Source organism: Lepus europaeus, chromosome 23 (genome assembly GCF_033115175.1).
Source record: "Lepus europaeus isolate LE1 chromosome 23, mLepTim1.pri, whole genome shotgun sequence".
Lineage (NCBI taxonomy): Eukaryota > Metazoa > Chordata > Mammalia > Lagomorpha > Leporidae > Lepus > Lepus europaeus.
The window spans coordinates 8,609,341-8,622,894 of record NC_084849.1 but is presented as its reverse complement, the minus strand read 5'-3'; the positions used below and the strand labels follow the sequence as shown (position 1 = coordinate 8,622,894).

General features: G+C 45.4%; 1 protein-coding gene across 1 annotated transcript in view; it reads left to right on the top strand.

The window, feature by feature from the left end:
- Positions 1 to 13,554, top strand: part of ATXN2 (ataxin 2) — a 116,438-nt gene that overhangs the window by 21,082 nt on the left and 81,802 nt on the right. The window lies entirely within an intron of this gene.

Genomic DNA, 13,554 nt, shown 5'->3' with positions numbered 1-13,554 from the left:
CCCGTTGCACTGCAACTCCTACCACCTAACAGAGCTTCTTGCTCTGTCAAATAGAGGTAAGGATTCAAAGAATTATATCTTCAGAGTGCTTATATAGATGCCTGCCAGGAAGTAAGTGCTGTTTCTGTTAGCCTGTTCAGAAACCAGTAAAACCTACATGAGCAAGTCAAGGCCGAAAGTGGTGGTGGCTTTTGTGTAATGCGGTATGATTGGATGCAGCTTAGCATTTTGTTAAGCTTGTATATTGTTCATTAGTTCAGTAACAGTTTGAAGCTGTCAAACTGGGACAGTCACAAAGAAGGAGTGGTTAATTACCTGTGCCTCCAGGTTCCCCGGTGTGCTGGAAGGCGGGCTTGTAGTATAGTTCTGGCTAGGGCAGTGAAGGAAAAGAGCTTCCGAAAAGCAGTTAGAGTTGAGGTGGATCTTGAGTGATGAGGCCGCAGAGAAGGCAAGAGATGTCTAAAGACCCTAGATGCTGTAAACATGGTGTGTGCAGGAAATCGGGTTCACAGAGTGGCAGAACAGTTAGAAGGAAAGTGGGGAAACTGGTTTCATCTGTACTCCTCTCTCTGCCATTGTTACTTGCATTTTGAAGGAGATTAAAATTATTTTGTGGACCTCCCCCCCCCCCCCCCCAGGAGGGATAAAATGATGGGTAAACCTTGAGTTGTCAAATAAGGTTTCTTGGTATGTAAGTCAGAAGGGATGGATGTCATGGAAGGTGGGTAGCTTCCTGTTTGGAGGGAACACAAGGAAAGGACTGGAACGGCGCCATCCAATGTGGTGTGGCTATCCACATGTGGCTGTTTGCATTTAAATTTTAATGCAGTTTTTAGATTCATAATTCCTCGGGAACACTGGCCACATTTCCGTTGTGCAGTCACCACCATTTTGGGCAGTATGATGTAGACACCTGTATCATGACAAAGTTCTGTTGGACACCGTGGGATTCCTTTCTGCCTAATCGTGGAGTTTCTGGGTCAGATATAATCGTATGTGGCTTTGTGAGCAAGTCCTTTATCCCTTCTTCTTGGTGGAACTCAGTGTGAAGATTTTTTTTTAACTCTGTTAGTGTACACTGGAATATGATAAAAATAATTGTGTTTAGCTAACAATTGCTAATCATTTAATAATGTGCTAGACGTTGTAAGGCAAGCTATCTGTCTGGAATGTAATTTAATTTAATTTTTTTTTTTTTGACAGGCAGAGTTAGAGAGATAGAAAGGTCTTCCTTTTACCGTTAGTTCACCCCCTAAATGGCCACTACGGCCGGCGCGCTGCTCTGATCCGAACGAAGCCAGGAGCCAGGTGCTTCTCCTGGTCTCCCATGCGGGTACAGGGGCCCAAGGATTGGGCCATATTCTACTGCTTTCTCAGGCCTTAGCAGAGAGCCGGATTGGAAGAGGAGCAGCTGGGACTAGAACCAGTGCCCATATGAATGCTGACGCTTCAGGCCAGGGCGTTAACCCGCTGCGCCTTAGTGCAGGCCCCAGCAAAAAAGCTTTTAAGCTTGATTGAGTCACATTAACTGTTTTGCTTATGCTTTTGGTGTTGTAACCATTGCCAAATCCAGGATCCTGAAGAACCTTTTCTCGAAGAGTTTAGTTGTAGCTGATATTTTAGGCCTTTGATCCATTTTTTAAAAATGGTTTGTTTACTTTTAAAGAGTTACAGAGAGGGAGAGACAGAGATAGTGAGCAACAGAGATCATCCATTGGTTCACTCCCCAGATGGCCACAGTGGCCAGCACTGGGCCAGACCAAAGCCAGGAGCTTCATCTCGGTCTCCCACGCGGGTTGGCAGGAGCCCGAACACTATGGCCGTGTTTCACTGCTTTTCCTAGGCCATTAGCGGGGACCTGGATTAGAAGTGAAGCAGCTGGTACTAATATGGGAATGCCAGCTTTACCCACTGTGCCACAATGCCAGATCCATTTTTTAATGAATACATCTTTGAAAGGAAGAGATAGAGATCTTCTGTCTGCTGGTTCATTCTCCAAATGGCCAGAAAGGCCAGGTCTGGGCCAGGCCAAAGCCAGGAGCTTCATCCAGGTCTCCCACGTGGGTGCAGGGGCCCAAGCACTTGGGCTGTCTTCCTCTGCTTTCCCAGGCACAAAGGGAGCTGGACCAGACATGGAGCACCCAGGATTCAAACTGGTACTCAGGTGGAATGCTGTCATCTCATGCTGTGGCTTAAACCGCTGTACCACAACACCAGCCCCAGCTAAATTTTCTTTCTGCATTTAATTTTCTTGGAACATTTGTCAAAATCAGTTGACCCAGGGCCAGGGCTGTGGCGCAGTGGGTTTAAAGCTCCAGCCAGTAGCACTGGCATCCCATGTGGGTGCCGGTTTAGGTCCTAGCTGCTCCACTTCCAATCCAGCTAGCTCCCTGCTGGTGCACATGGGAAAGCAGTGGGGGATGGCCCAAGTCCTTGGGCTCCTGCATCCATGTGGGAGACCCAGAAGAAGCCCCTGGCTTTGGATCATCTCAGCTGTGGCTATTGTGGCCATTTGGGGAGTGAACCAGTAGATGGAAGACTGACTCTGTGTGTGTGTGTTTGTGTGTGTGTGTATACCTCTCTGTAACTGTCCAAATAAATAAAATAAATCTTTAAAAAAAAATCAGTTTCCTAATGCTAGTATTACACTACCTTAATTTACTGTACCCTCTCTAGGTTGTTGTAAAATTTTTAAAATTTGAAAGGCAGGTGCTCAAGTGTGCACACACACACAGCACACACACACGTGAAGTATCTGCTGCTTTCCTGCTCAAATGTCAGTAACAGCTAGGTCTTGCCAGGCTGAAACCAGCAGCCCAGAACTCAGTCTGGGTTTCCCACATTGGTGGCAGGGAGTCAGGTACTTCAGCTGTTGTCTGCTGCATCCCAGGGTGTGCGTTAGCAGGAAATTTAGGGATGATCAGAAGTGGAGGAGCCAGAACTTGAACCAGGTACTCTGATATAGGATAAAGGCGTCTTGAGCAGCAACCTGCCTGCAGTTCCACATTGTTTTCAAGCAGTTCCTGACAACAGATCATTTCTTCCATAAGTATTTCAGTATAAGTTGCAAAGAGAATGGATGTTTTAAAAAATACATTATATAAAAATTAATTTTAACAATTTAGTGGTAGTTAAAATCTAAGAGATTCAAATTTTCCTGTTTTATCCTTTAAAATTCAGAATAGGTTTATTTTGAAAGAGAGGAAGAGGCAGAGATTTTCTATTTGCTGGGTCACTCCCCAAATGGCTGCAATGGCCAGGGTCAGACCAGGCCAAAACCAGGAGCATGGAATTCCATCCAGGTCTCCCACATGGGTACAGAGGCCCAAGCACTTAGGCCATCTTCCACCGATTTTCCCAGGCCATTGAGAGGGAGCTGGCTTTGAAGTGGAGCAGCTGAGACTCGAACCTGCTCCCATATGGGATGTCAGCATTGCAGGTGGCGGTTTTACCCATTTTGCCACAGTGCTGCCTCCTTTCTTAAAATTTTCTGAAGTGTCAACTTTAGGGACTGGCGTTGTGGGGCAATGGGTAAAGATTATTTATTTGGGGCCAGCGCTGTGGCTCACTTGGTTAGTCCTCCGCCTGCGGCACTAGCATCCCATATGGGTGCCGGGTTCTGGTCCCGGTTGCTCCTCTTCCAGGCCAGCTCTCTGCTGTGGCCCGGGAAGGCAGTGGAAGATGGCCCAAGTGCTTGGGCTCCTGTACCCGCATGGGAGACCAGGAGGAGGCACCTGGCTCCTGGCTTTGGATCGGCACTGTGCCCGTAGCGGCCATTTGGGGAGTGAACCAACGGAAGGAAGGCCTTTCTCTCTCTCTCTCTCTATCTAACTCTGTCAAATAAATAATAAAAAAATTTTTAAAAAGATTTATTTTATTTGAAAGGCAGAGTGCAGAGAATGAGATAGAGATCATCCATCCATTGGTTCACTCCCAAAATGGCCTCAAAGGCTGAGATGGGGCGAGGCCAAAGCCCAGAGCCAGGAGATTATCTGGGTCTCCCATGTGGGTGTTGGGATAATAAACTTCTCATACTTCTCATATGGTATACTTTGCATACCATAAAATTCAGCCTTTTTTAGGTTTATCCAGTTTATTTGTGCCTTTATATTGTGGAGTCATTTTTTATTTTATTTAATGTATGAATTTGGAGAGAGCAAGTCCCAGTGGCTGGTTCATTCCCCAAATGCCTGGGCTAGGTTGGAGCCAGTAATGTAATCCAATTCTCCCAAATGGTTGGCAGGATCTCAATTACTTGAACTGTTATCACTGCCTCCCAGGGTCTATACTAGCAGGAATCTAGAGACAGGAGCTAGAGGTGGGTAGCCAGCAAGATACTCTGATGTAGGGCTTAAGCCTCTTAACTGCTAGGCAAACTGCCTGCCCCAGTTTTTTTTTAAATGAGTTTTTTTTTTTTTTTTTTTTTAAGATTGATTTATTTTACTTGAAAGCCAGAATTAACAGGCAGAGAGAGAGAAGACTTCAATATGCTGGTTCACTCCCCAAATGGTCACCACAGCCAGAGCTGGGCTGATCTGAAACCAAGAACCGGGAGCTGCTTCTGGGTCTCCCACAAAGGTGCAGGAGGCCAAGGATTTGGGCCATCTCCTATTGCTTTCCCAGGCCATAGCAGAGAATGGGATTGGAAGTGGAGAAGATGGGACTCGAACTGGCACCATTATGGGGTTCTGGCACTGCAGATGGCAGCTTTTTCAGCTATGCCACAGCGCCAGCCCCTAGATGAGTTTTTTTTAATTTAGTTTTATTTATTTGAAAGGCAGAGTTAGAGAGGAAGAGTTAGAGAGGTCTTCCATCTGCTGGTTTACTCTCCAAATGGCTACAATGACTGAGGCTGAGCCAGGAGCCAGGAGCTTCATCTACGTCTCCCATGTGGGTGGTAGGAGCCCAAGCACTTGGGCAGTCTTCCGCTGCCTTCCCAGACACGTTAGTAGGGAGCTAGATGGGAACTATAGCTCTCAAACTGGTGCCCAGATGGGATTCTGGTGCTGCTGGGTGGTTGCACCCATTACACCACAGCACGGCCCCATGAGATTGCTTTTGAGTTCTTTAGTGGTCATTTTAGGGCCTACGTGTAGTCATCCCCCAGTATCTGGAGAAGATTGGTTCTGGAAACCCCTCAGATACCAAAACCAGCAGATGCTTCAAGTCCTTGTGTAAAATGGTGTTGTGTTGTATGTAGTCTGCACAAATCTTTCTGTGCACTGTAAACCATCCCTAAGTCACTTATAAATAACACAGTGTAAGTGCTGTATAGATTGCTGTATTGTGTGGGGAATAATGACAGGGGAAAAAACTATATTTCAGTACAGATGCAGTTTTGTTTTTCAAATGTTTCTGATCCACAGTTTGTTGAATATGTGAATGTGGAAGCTGGCTGCGGAGGGCTTTTTATCTTCGACTGTTTATGTACTTGAGCGAGCACTGCCATCTGCTGGCTTGGCTCTCCAGATGCCCACAGTTGAGAAGTTGAGAAGCTGAGAGCTCAGAACTCCCACGTGGGGTCAGGGACCCAACACTAGGGCCACCTTTTGCTGCTTTCCAAGGCACATTAGCAGGGAGTGGAATTGAAAGTGTAGCAGCCAGGTTTTGAACTGGCACCCATATGGGATGCTGGCATCACACAAGGTGGCCTTTTACTCACTGCATCACCATTCCAGCCCAATATATTCTTTCTTTCTTTCTTTTTTTTTTTAAAGGTGTATTTACTTGAAAGGCAGAGTTAGAGATCTTCCATCTGCTGATCCACTCCACAAATGGTGTTAAATGCCTGGGCTGGGCCAGGCCAAAGCCAGAAGCTTGGAACTCCATCTGAGTCTGCCACATGGGTGGCAGGGGCCATATTTGGCTGCTTTTCCAGGCCATTAGCAATTAGATGGGAAGTGGAACAACTAGGAAGTGAACCAGAGCCCGTGTGGGGTGCTGGGGCATCATAGGCAGCGGCTTAACCCACTGTGCCACAACAGCAGCCCCTCTGGTTCTTTTTAAAAGTTTATTTATTTTGATGTATCTGAAAGGCAGAGCTATAGTGTGTGTGTGTGTGTGTGTATACAGTGGGGCGAGATCTTACATCTGCTAATTTCACTTGCCAAGCACTCACAACAACTGGGATTGTGCCAGGCTGAAGCCAGGAGCCAGGAATTCCATCTGTGTTTCCCATGTGGGTGGCAGGGACTCAGCTCCTTGAGCCCTCATCTGCTGCCTCTCAGGGTGTGCATTAGCAGGAAGCTGGATGGAAAGCAGAGGGCGAACTTGATCCCAGGCATTCCAGTCCAGCATGTGGGTGTCCATAGCCATGGCTTAACTTGCTTTGGCCCAATGCCTGCTCCATTTCTGGTTCTAATTTATCTCTATAAGTCACTATCAAGAGTCATTTCCCAGCCCTTTACAACTTTGCTGCCACCCACTTCCTTTGTGCTATTGTTGACAATATGTTAAATTGCTGTGTATTAGAAAGCAAACATTATGTATTTTACAAAAACAACCAAAGTGTTTTTATTTAATGTATATGACAAGAGCTAAAACAGCGACTTAATTTAAAAGAAAAACAAAAATAAACATTATAACTCAAGATACATAGTCTAGTACAGAAATCAAGGAAAATGCGGTATGGAAAAATGGAGATGGCGACCCAAGGAGGAGCTGGGCAGCCCCTGCGGGGCCGTGGCTGGAGACCTGCTTGGAGTAGAGCTCAGCAGCCCGTGTGTTCACAAAGGGCACTCAGTGGTCGGCTGTCCTCGCAGGCTGAGATGGACAGCACGATGCTCCTGATGGCCTACAGGGCAGACCACTTGTCCTGCAGAACGTCCAGGCAGAGGTCACTCTGATGTCCGTGCTGGAGTGGCAGCAGGACTGGGGAACTCCAGGGGACTCAGTGCCGGCTGCTCTGTGGGTGGTCTGATTCAGGGAAGGTGGAAGTTTGTCATCAGACATCTTGAGGGTCGTTAGCTTAGTCTCTTACCCTCTGGCACCCCCACATGGGAGTCATGGGGTGCCTGGGCTTGGCTCCTATGGAGGTGGCAGATGGATTGCGATTCTGAGAGCCCATTCAAGGCAGCACTAGCAGTGAGACGGGAACGGGAACACTGCTGCAGCCCAACACGCTGTTTTCTGTGGTTGAATTTTAGTGCAGTTAATAGAAGAAAGTATAATTAGTTACCTTTTGTATGGGTTAGTCACTGGTATTACATGCTTTTAGCTTTTAGCCTAAAGAACTTGTTTTACTGTATCTTGTAAATTTTATCTGCTAGGAACAGTTTCAGTTGGATATAAGATTCTTGGGTGACAGTTACTTTTGTCTTCTGGTTTCTGTTTCTTCTATTACAAGCCAGTTGCTAATGTCACTGAGGTTCTTTCCACAAGTGATGCTTACTTAAAACTCTTGCTTTCAGGATTTTCTCCTTTGGCTTTCCTCATTTTTGTGATGATGTGTCCCATTTGTGGGTTCTCTAAATCTGACTTGGAGTTCTGGGGCCTTCCTGGAGGTGTAGGTGTAATTAATGTTTCCCAGTAAGTTTGTTGATTCTCTCCCCAAATGGCCCCAACAGCAGCAGAGGCTGAAGCAAGGAGCCAGGAACTCCATCCAAGTCTCCCACATTGGTAACAGGGGCCCAAACATATGGTCCATCTTCTATTGCTTTCCCAGGCACATTGGTAAGGAGCTAGATCAAAAACAGAGCCACCAGGACTGCTGGCATTGAAGGTAGCAGCTTCACGCACTTCACCACAACACAGTTCCCTGGAAGTCAGTTTCTGAACACATAAATGACATAGGAATAGACAGTTAACATTAAGGAAGAACTATAACAAATTTATTTTTTTTTAAAGATTTATTTTCTTGAAAGTTAGAGTTACAGAGAAGGAGAGAAAGAGAGCTCTTCCACTCCATGGTTCACTCCCCAGATGGCTGCAGCAGCCAGGGCTCATGTTAGGAGGGAGCTGGATTTCAAGTGAAGCAGCAGCCAGCACCCATGTGGGGTGCCCGCATCTCGAGTGTCAGTTTTAGCAGCTACACCACAACACTGGCCCCACAAACTTAAAGATAAGCAAATCGAAATTAATGTGTGATTCAAAGCAAATCAAAAGCAATCAATAGCCAGGATTGATGATTTTAAGTGTTACTGAAAAGACGACATGACAGTGTGATGCTGGCAGAGGTACAAACATAAAACCCAATGGAAGGAGCCAGCGCTGTGACGGCATCCCATATGGGTGCCGGTTCGAGTCCAGGCTGCTCTACTTCTGATCCAGCTCTCTGCTGTGGCCTGGGAAAGCAGTGGAAGATGGCTCAAGTCCTTGGGCCCCTGCACCCTTGTGGGAGACCCTGATGAAGCTCCTGGATTCGATTGGCGCAGCTCCAGCTGTTGCGGTCAATTGGGGAGTGAGCCAGTGGATGGAAGACCTCTCTCTTTCTCTTTCTCTCTCTGCCTCTCCTTTTCTAATTCTTTCAAATAAATAAATCTTTAAGATAATAAAATATATTGCCCTTAACTGCTTTTACAGCAATGGTTAAAAAAAAAAAAAAAAAAAGCCAATGGAACAGAGAGCCCAGAAATAAACCCTCACATATAAGATCATTTGACTTTTAGAAGGGAAGTAAAAAACATTCAACAGGAAAAGAACAGTTTTTCCACAAGGAATGCTAATAGATACCCACATGCAAAAGAATCAATTTGTACCTTTACCTTATATCATAGATAAAAATGAACTAAAAGTAGATCAAAAATCTGGATGTAAGAGCTAAAACTATAAAGTTCTAAAAAGAAAACATAGGGGAAAAGTCTTGACTCTGGATCTTGAAGCACTTGGGATTTGAACTGGTGCCCATATGGGATGCCAGTGCTGCAGATCGCAGCTTAACCTGCTATGCCACAGCACCAGCCCCTCAAATAAGTAAATCTTTAAAAAATAAATCAAATGACAGTTTATTATCTTTTTCCCCAAAGATTGATTTATTTGGAAGAGTGACAGAGTTAGAGAAGATAGATTTTCCATCTGCTGGTTCACTCCTCAAATGGCCACAACAGTCTGGACTGGTCCAGGCCAAATCCAGGAGCTTAGAACTTTATCCTGGTTTCTCATGTGGGTAGCAAGGGCCCCAAATAATTGGGCCATCCTCTGCTGCTTTCTCAGGCACATCAGTAGGGAGCTGGATCAGAATCAGAGCAGGTGAGACTCGAACCAGCACTCCGTTACAGGATGTTGGTATTGGCAGGCAGTGGCTTAACTGTGGCACCATAGTGCCGGCCCCACAGCTATCATAAGCTGAATTTGCCACATTCTGGATCTGACAGATGTATAATCTTAAAGTACCAGTTAATAAATTGTTCTCATGTTTTCTGTAAACTGGTCTATAAGCTCAATTAGATCCAACCTCCTAGTACATGGTATTGGAAGACTCTGTTCATTTGTTTTGACTTAGGAAACCAAAGTAGAGTGAGCTCCTGTGTACCTATTGCCTAGCTTGACCAGTTGTCAGTGTTTATCACTCTGGGATCATCAGTAGCATAGTGTGTTTCCTCCTGCACCCACGCATACGTGTGTGCGTGTGTGTATGTGCTAGTTTAAAGATTTATTTATTTGAAACACAAAATGACAGAGATCTTCCATCTGCTGGTTCGTTCCCCAAATGCCTGCAACAGTCAGGGGAGCCATGCCAAAGCCAGGAGCTTTATCCGGGTCTCGCATGGGATGGTGGGGACTCAAGTACTTGATGCATCGTCTGCTGCTTCCCAGGTGCATTAGCGAGCTAGGTAGGAAGCAAAGTAGTCAAGATTTGAACCAGCACACTGATACGGTGTGCAGGCATTCCAGACAGCTTAACCTACTGTGACACAATGCCTATCCCCCTCCTGTGTTCTAGGAAGCTCTACTATTTTGTAATGTAAAATTTCAAATTCTTGATTGTCATTTTGAATCATATTTCATATTCAGTAACTACCGAAAGCACTGAAGTCTGGATATTACAGTTTTGTTATAGTTGATCCATTCAGTTGTAAGTTTGTTTAGAACTAGGAGATGGTCTTGACCTAAATGAGATTTAGAGTTTGTTACAGATCGAGCATTCCTAGGTCAGAAATCCGAAGTATTCCAAAATCCAAAAATTGAGCATTGACCCCCAAGGCCACAACTGGAAAATTCCACACCTGATCTCCTGTGACAGGTCACAGCCAAAACAGGCACCTCAAAAATACTGTACGAAACTACCTTCAGGCAATGTGTGTAAAGTGTATTTGAAATATAAATGAATTTTGTCCTTAGGCTTTATTCATTTCTGTGATATTTTATTGTATATGTGCAAATACTCCAAATTTGAAAACATTCAAAATATTATGCCTTTACTTATTTAATTGGAAGTCAGAGTTACTTAGAGAGAGGGTGAATCTGCTGGTTCACTCCCCAGATGGCTGCAATGGCTGGGGCTAGGCCAGGCAGAAGTCAGGAGCTTCATCCAGATCTCCCACATGGGTGGCAGAGGCCCAAATACTTGAGCCTTTTTCCACTGCTTTTCCTAGGCCATTAGCAGGGAGCGGGGTCAGCAGTGCAGCAGCGGGATGGGAGCTGGCACTCATGAGATGCTGGCGTCACAGGCAACAGCTTTACCCACTGCGTCACAACACCACAGTGCTGGCCCCTGTGCCACCCATTCTGAATGAGGGGCACTCAACTTTTACTATATGAAGTAGTAGATTAATTTTGGTCCAGAATACTAATAAAGAAAATTAAAAACTATAGCGTAATCTGAGTGGTTCCAAAAAAAGAAAGAAATTGGGCTTTGTTCAGTTTCGGAGAATGCTGCTTTGGTATGCTGACATTCCTCTTGGATGTCCAGCTACCTGGTAGAGCAGTGGAAATCAGTGGTTCCTGTGTACCACTTTATGCCATTGTGAGTCTCCTAATTTCACAGTTGAATAGTTTATTTTAGGTCAACTTGATTGTCAAACAGTTGCTCTTTATTAATCAAAGATGGTATTAGTATAATCAGTAAAAGAAGGTAGTGTGATTTCTATAAAGGAATGTTAAAGCATCTTTTTTTTTTTTTTTAAGATTTATTTACTTTCAATGGCAGAGTTACAGAGAGGCAGAGAGAGAGAGGTCTTCAGTTCACTGGTTCACTTCCCAAGTGGCTGCAATGGCTGGAGCTGCGCTGATCTGAAGCCAGGAGCCAGTAGCTTCCTCTGGGTCTCCCACATAGGTGCAGAGACCCAAGGACTTTGGCCATCTTCCACTGCTTTCCCAGGCCATAGCAGAGAGCTGGAACAGAAGTGGAGCAGCCTAGACTCGAACTGACACCCATATGGGCTGCTGGCATGGTAGGCAGCAGCTTTACCCGCTGTGCCACAGCGCCAGCCCCTAAAGTGCCTTAAATAGCTTTGTGGGGGAAGGCCACATGAGTTTAAGGACACTTAATGGCATTTGTTCAAGTGTTGAAACTGTGGCATTTCAGCAGTTACGAGGATAATCTTTCCAGGAAGGCTTAGCCTTTTAGGTCTTTGAGTATAGAATACAACTAAACAGAAAACAGTCAGAAAATTGACATGATATTTGAAAAAATAAGGGGGTTAGGTTGGGCCTAATTGTGAAGTTGAAAGTGTGAGGGCAGTTTATTCGAAGAGGTAGCATGACTTGGAAATGAGAAGCCTGGATGTTTGATCGGATACATCTGATTTACAAACCAACTGTGTTGCTTAAGACTGAATGATTTGTGGTGTAGCGGGTGGGGCTGACACCTGCAGTGCCGGCATCCCATATGGGCACCGGTTCGAGTTCCAGCTGCTGTACTTCTGAACCAGCTCTCTGCTATGACCTGGGAAGGCAGTGGAAGATGGCTCAAGATCTTGGGCTCCTGCAGCCACGTGGGAGACCTGGAAGAAGCTCCTGGCACCTGGCTTCATAGCAGCCCAGCTCTGGCCGTTGATGCCATTTGGGGAGTGAACCAGTGAATGGAGGACTTCTCTCTCTTCCTCTGCCTCTGTCTATCTCTGCCTTTCAAATAAATAAATAAATAAATCTTTTTTTTTTTTTTTTTTTAAGATTTATTTATTTATTTGAAAGGCAGAGTTAAACAGAGAGAGGAGAGGCAGAGAGAGGTCTTCCTTCTGATGATTCACTCTCCAGATGGCCACAACGGCTGGAGCTGCGCTGATCCAGAGCTAGGAGCCAGGAGCTTCTTCTGGGTCTCCCATGCGGCTGCAGGGGCCCAAGATCTTGGGCCATCTTTCACTGTTTTCCCAGGCCATAGCAGAGAGCTAGATTGGAAGAGGAGCATCGGGGTCTTGAACTGACGCCCATATGGGTTGCTGGCGCTTCAGACCAGGGCGTTAACCCGCTGTGCCACAGCGCCGGTCCCATAAATAAATCATTCAGCTGGGACATTCAAGTCCATATGGGATGCCAGCGTCACAAGTGACAGCTTTATCCACTGTGCCTGGCCCATGTACAAGTGATCAGTTAATCATTCGTCTTCCTTAGAGTAGGACTTTGTTTTGCTGTGCTGTGTGTGAGGCAGAGTGAGTTAAAGGTGGGAAATGCAAGACGACTTAGAGATCACTGGTCCACACCGTTGTTTTCTAGATGAGGTGGTGACAGTTGGCGACTGAGCTAGGACTGCCTCGGTGCCAAGGGGAATGCTGCTCTGCCGAAAGTGGCACCACTCACGCTGCTGGAATCCTTTGGACCTGAATTGTGCTGCTGCTTGAATGCTTTTTAATTTTGGCTTTGAGTGTTATTTTATTTGAGATTTAATTGTATTGTTCCAGAGTGGCTAATGTGTATGAAAAATACAACATTTCACTTTATTAATGGTTTTGTCTTTCCTGAGGAGGCGGTTCTTTTCCAGTAGAACACATTTTGGTTGTGCACCAGCCCTGTGTGCCTGCAGGCTCTGCAGTCACAGCTCCACCATCTGCAGCTAGGACATGTGTTTGGGGGAAAATTGGGTCTATACTGAATGCAGAAAGATTTTTTAAAAATTATTATGTCCTAAACAGTATAACAGTTATTTACATTGCATTTATATTGTATTAGGCATAGTAAGTAATCTAGAGTTGATTTAAAACACACAGGAGGAGTTTAGCTTTATTGGATTTGTTTATTATCCAATAAAGGTTGGATTTATTTAGTAAATAAATCTTAAAAAAAAAAAAAAAAGGGTGGGGGTCTTCCATCTGCAGATTCACTCCCCAAATGGCTGCAACAGCCAGAGCTGTGCCAATCCTAAGCCAGGATCCAGGAGCTGCTTCTGGGTTTCCCATGTGGGTACAGGGGCCCAAAGGCTTGGACCATCCTGTACTGTTTTCCCAGGCCATAGCAGGGAGCTAGATCGGAAGTGGAGCAGCCAGGACTCGAACCAGCACCCATATGGGATGCTGGCATTGCAGGCGGCAGCTTTACCTGCTTCACAACAGCACTGGCCCCTTAGGAATTCTTTAGACTTCGAATTAGATGAGACTACTTCCCCACAGATATTCTGTATGGAATTATACTTTAAATTTGAAACTTTTTTTTGGCTTATTTGCTTTATTGAACTTAATAAAA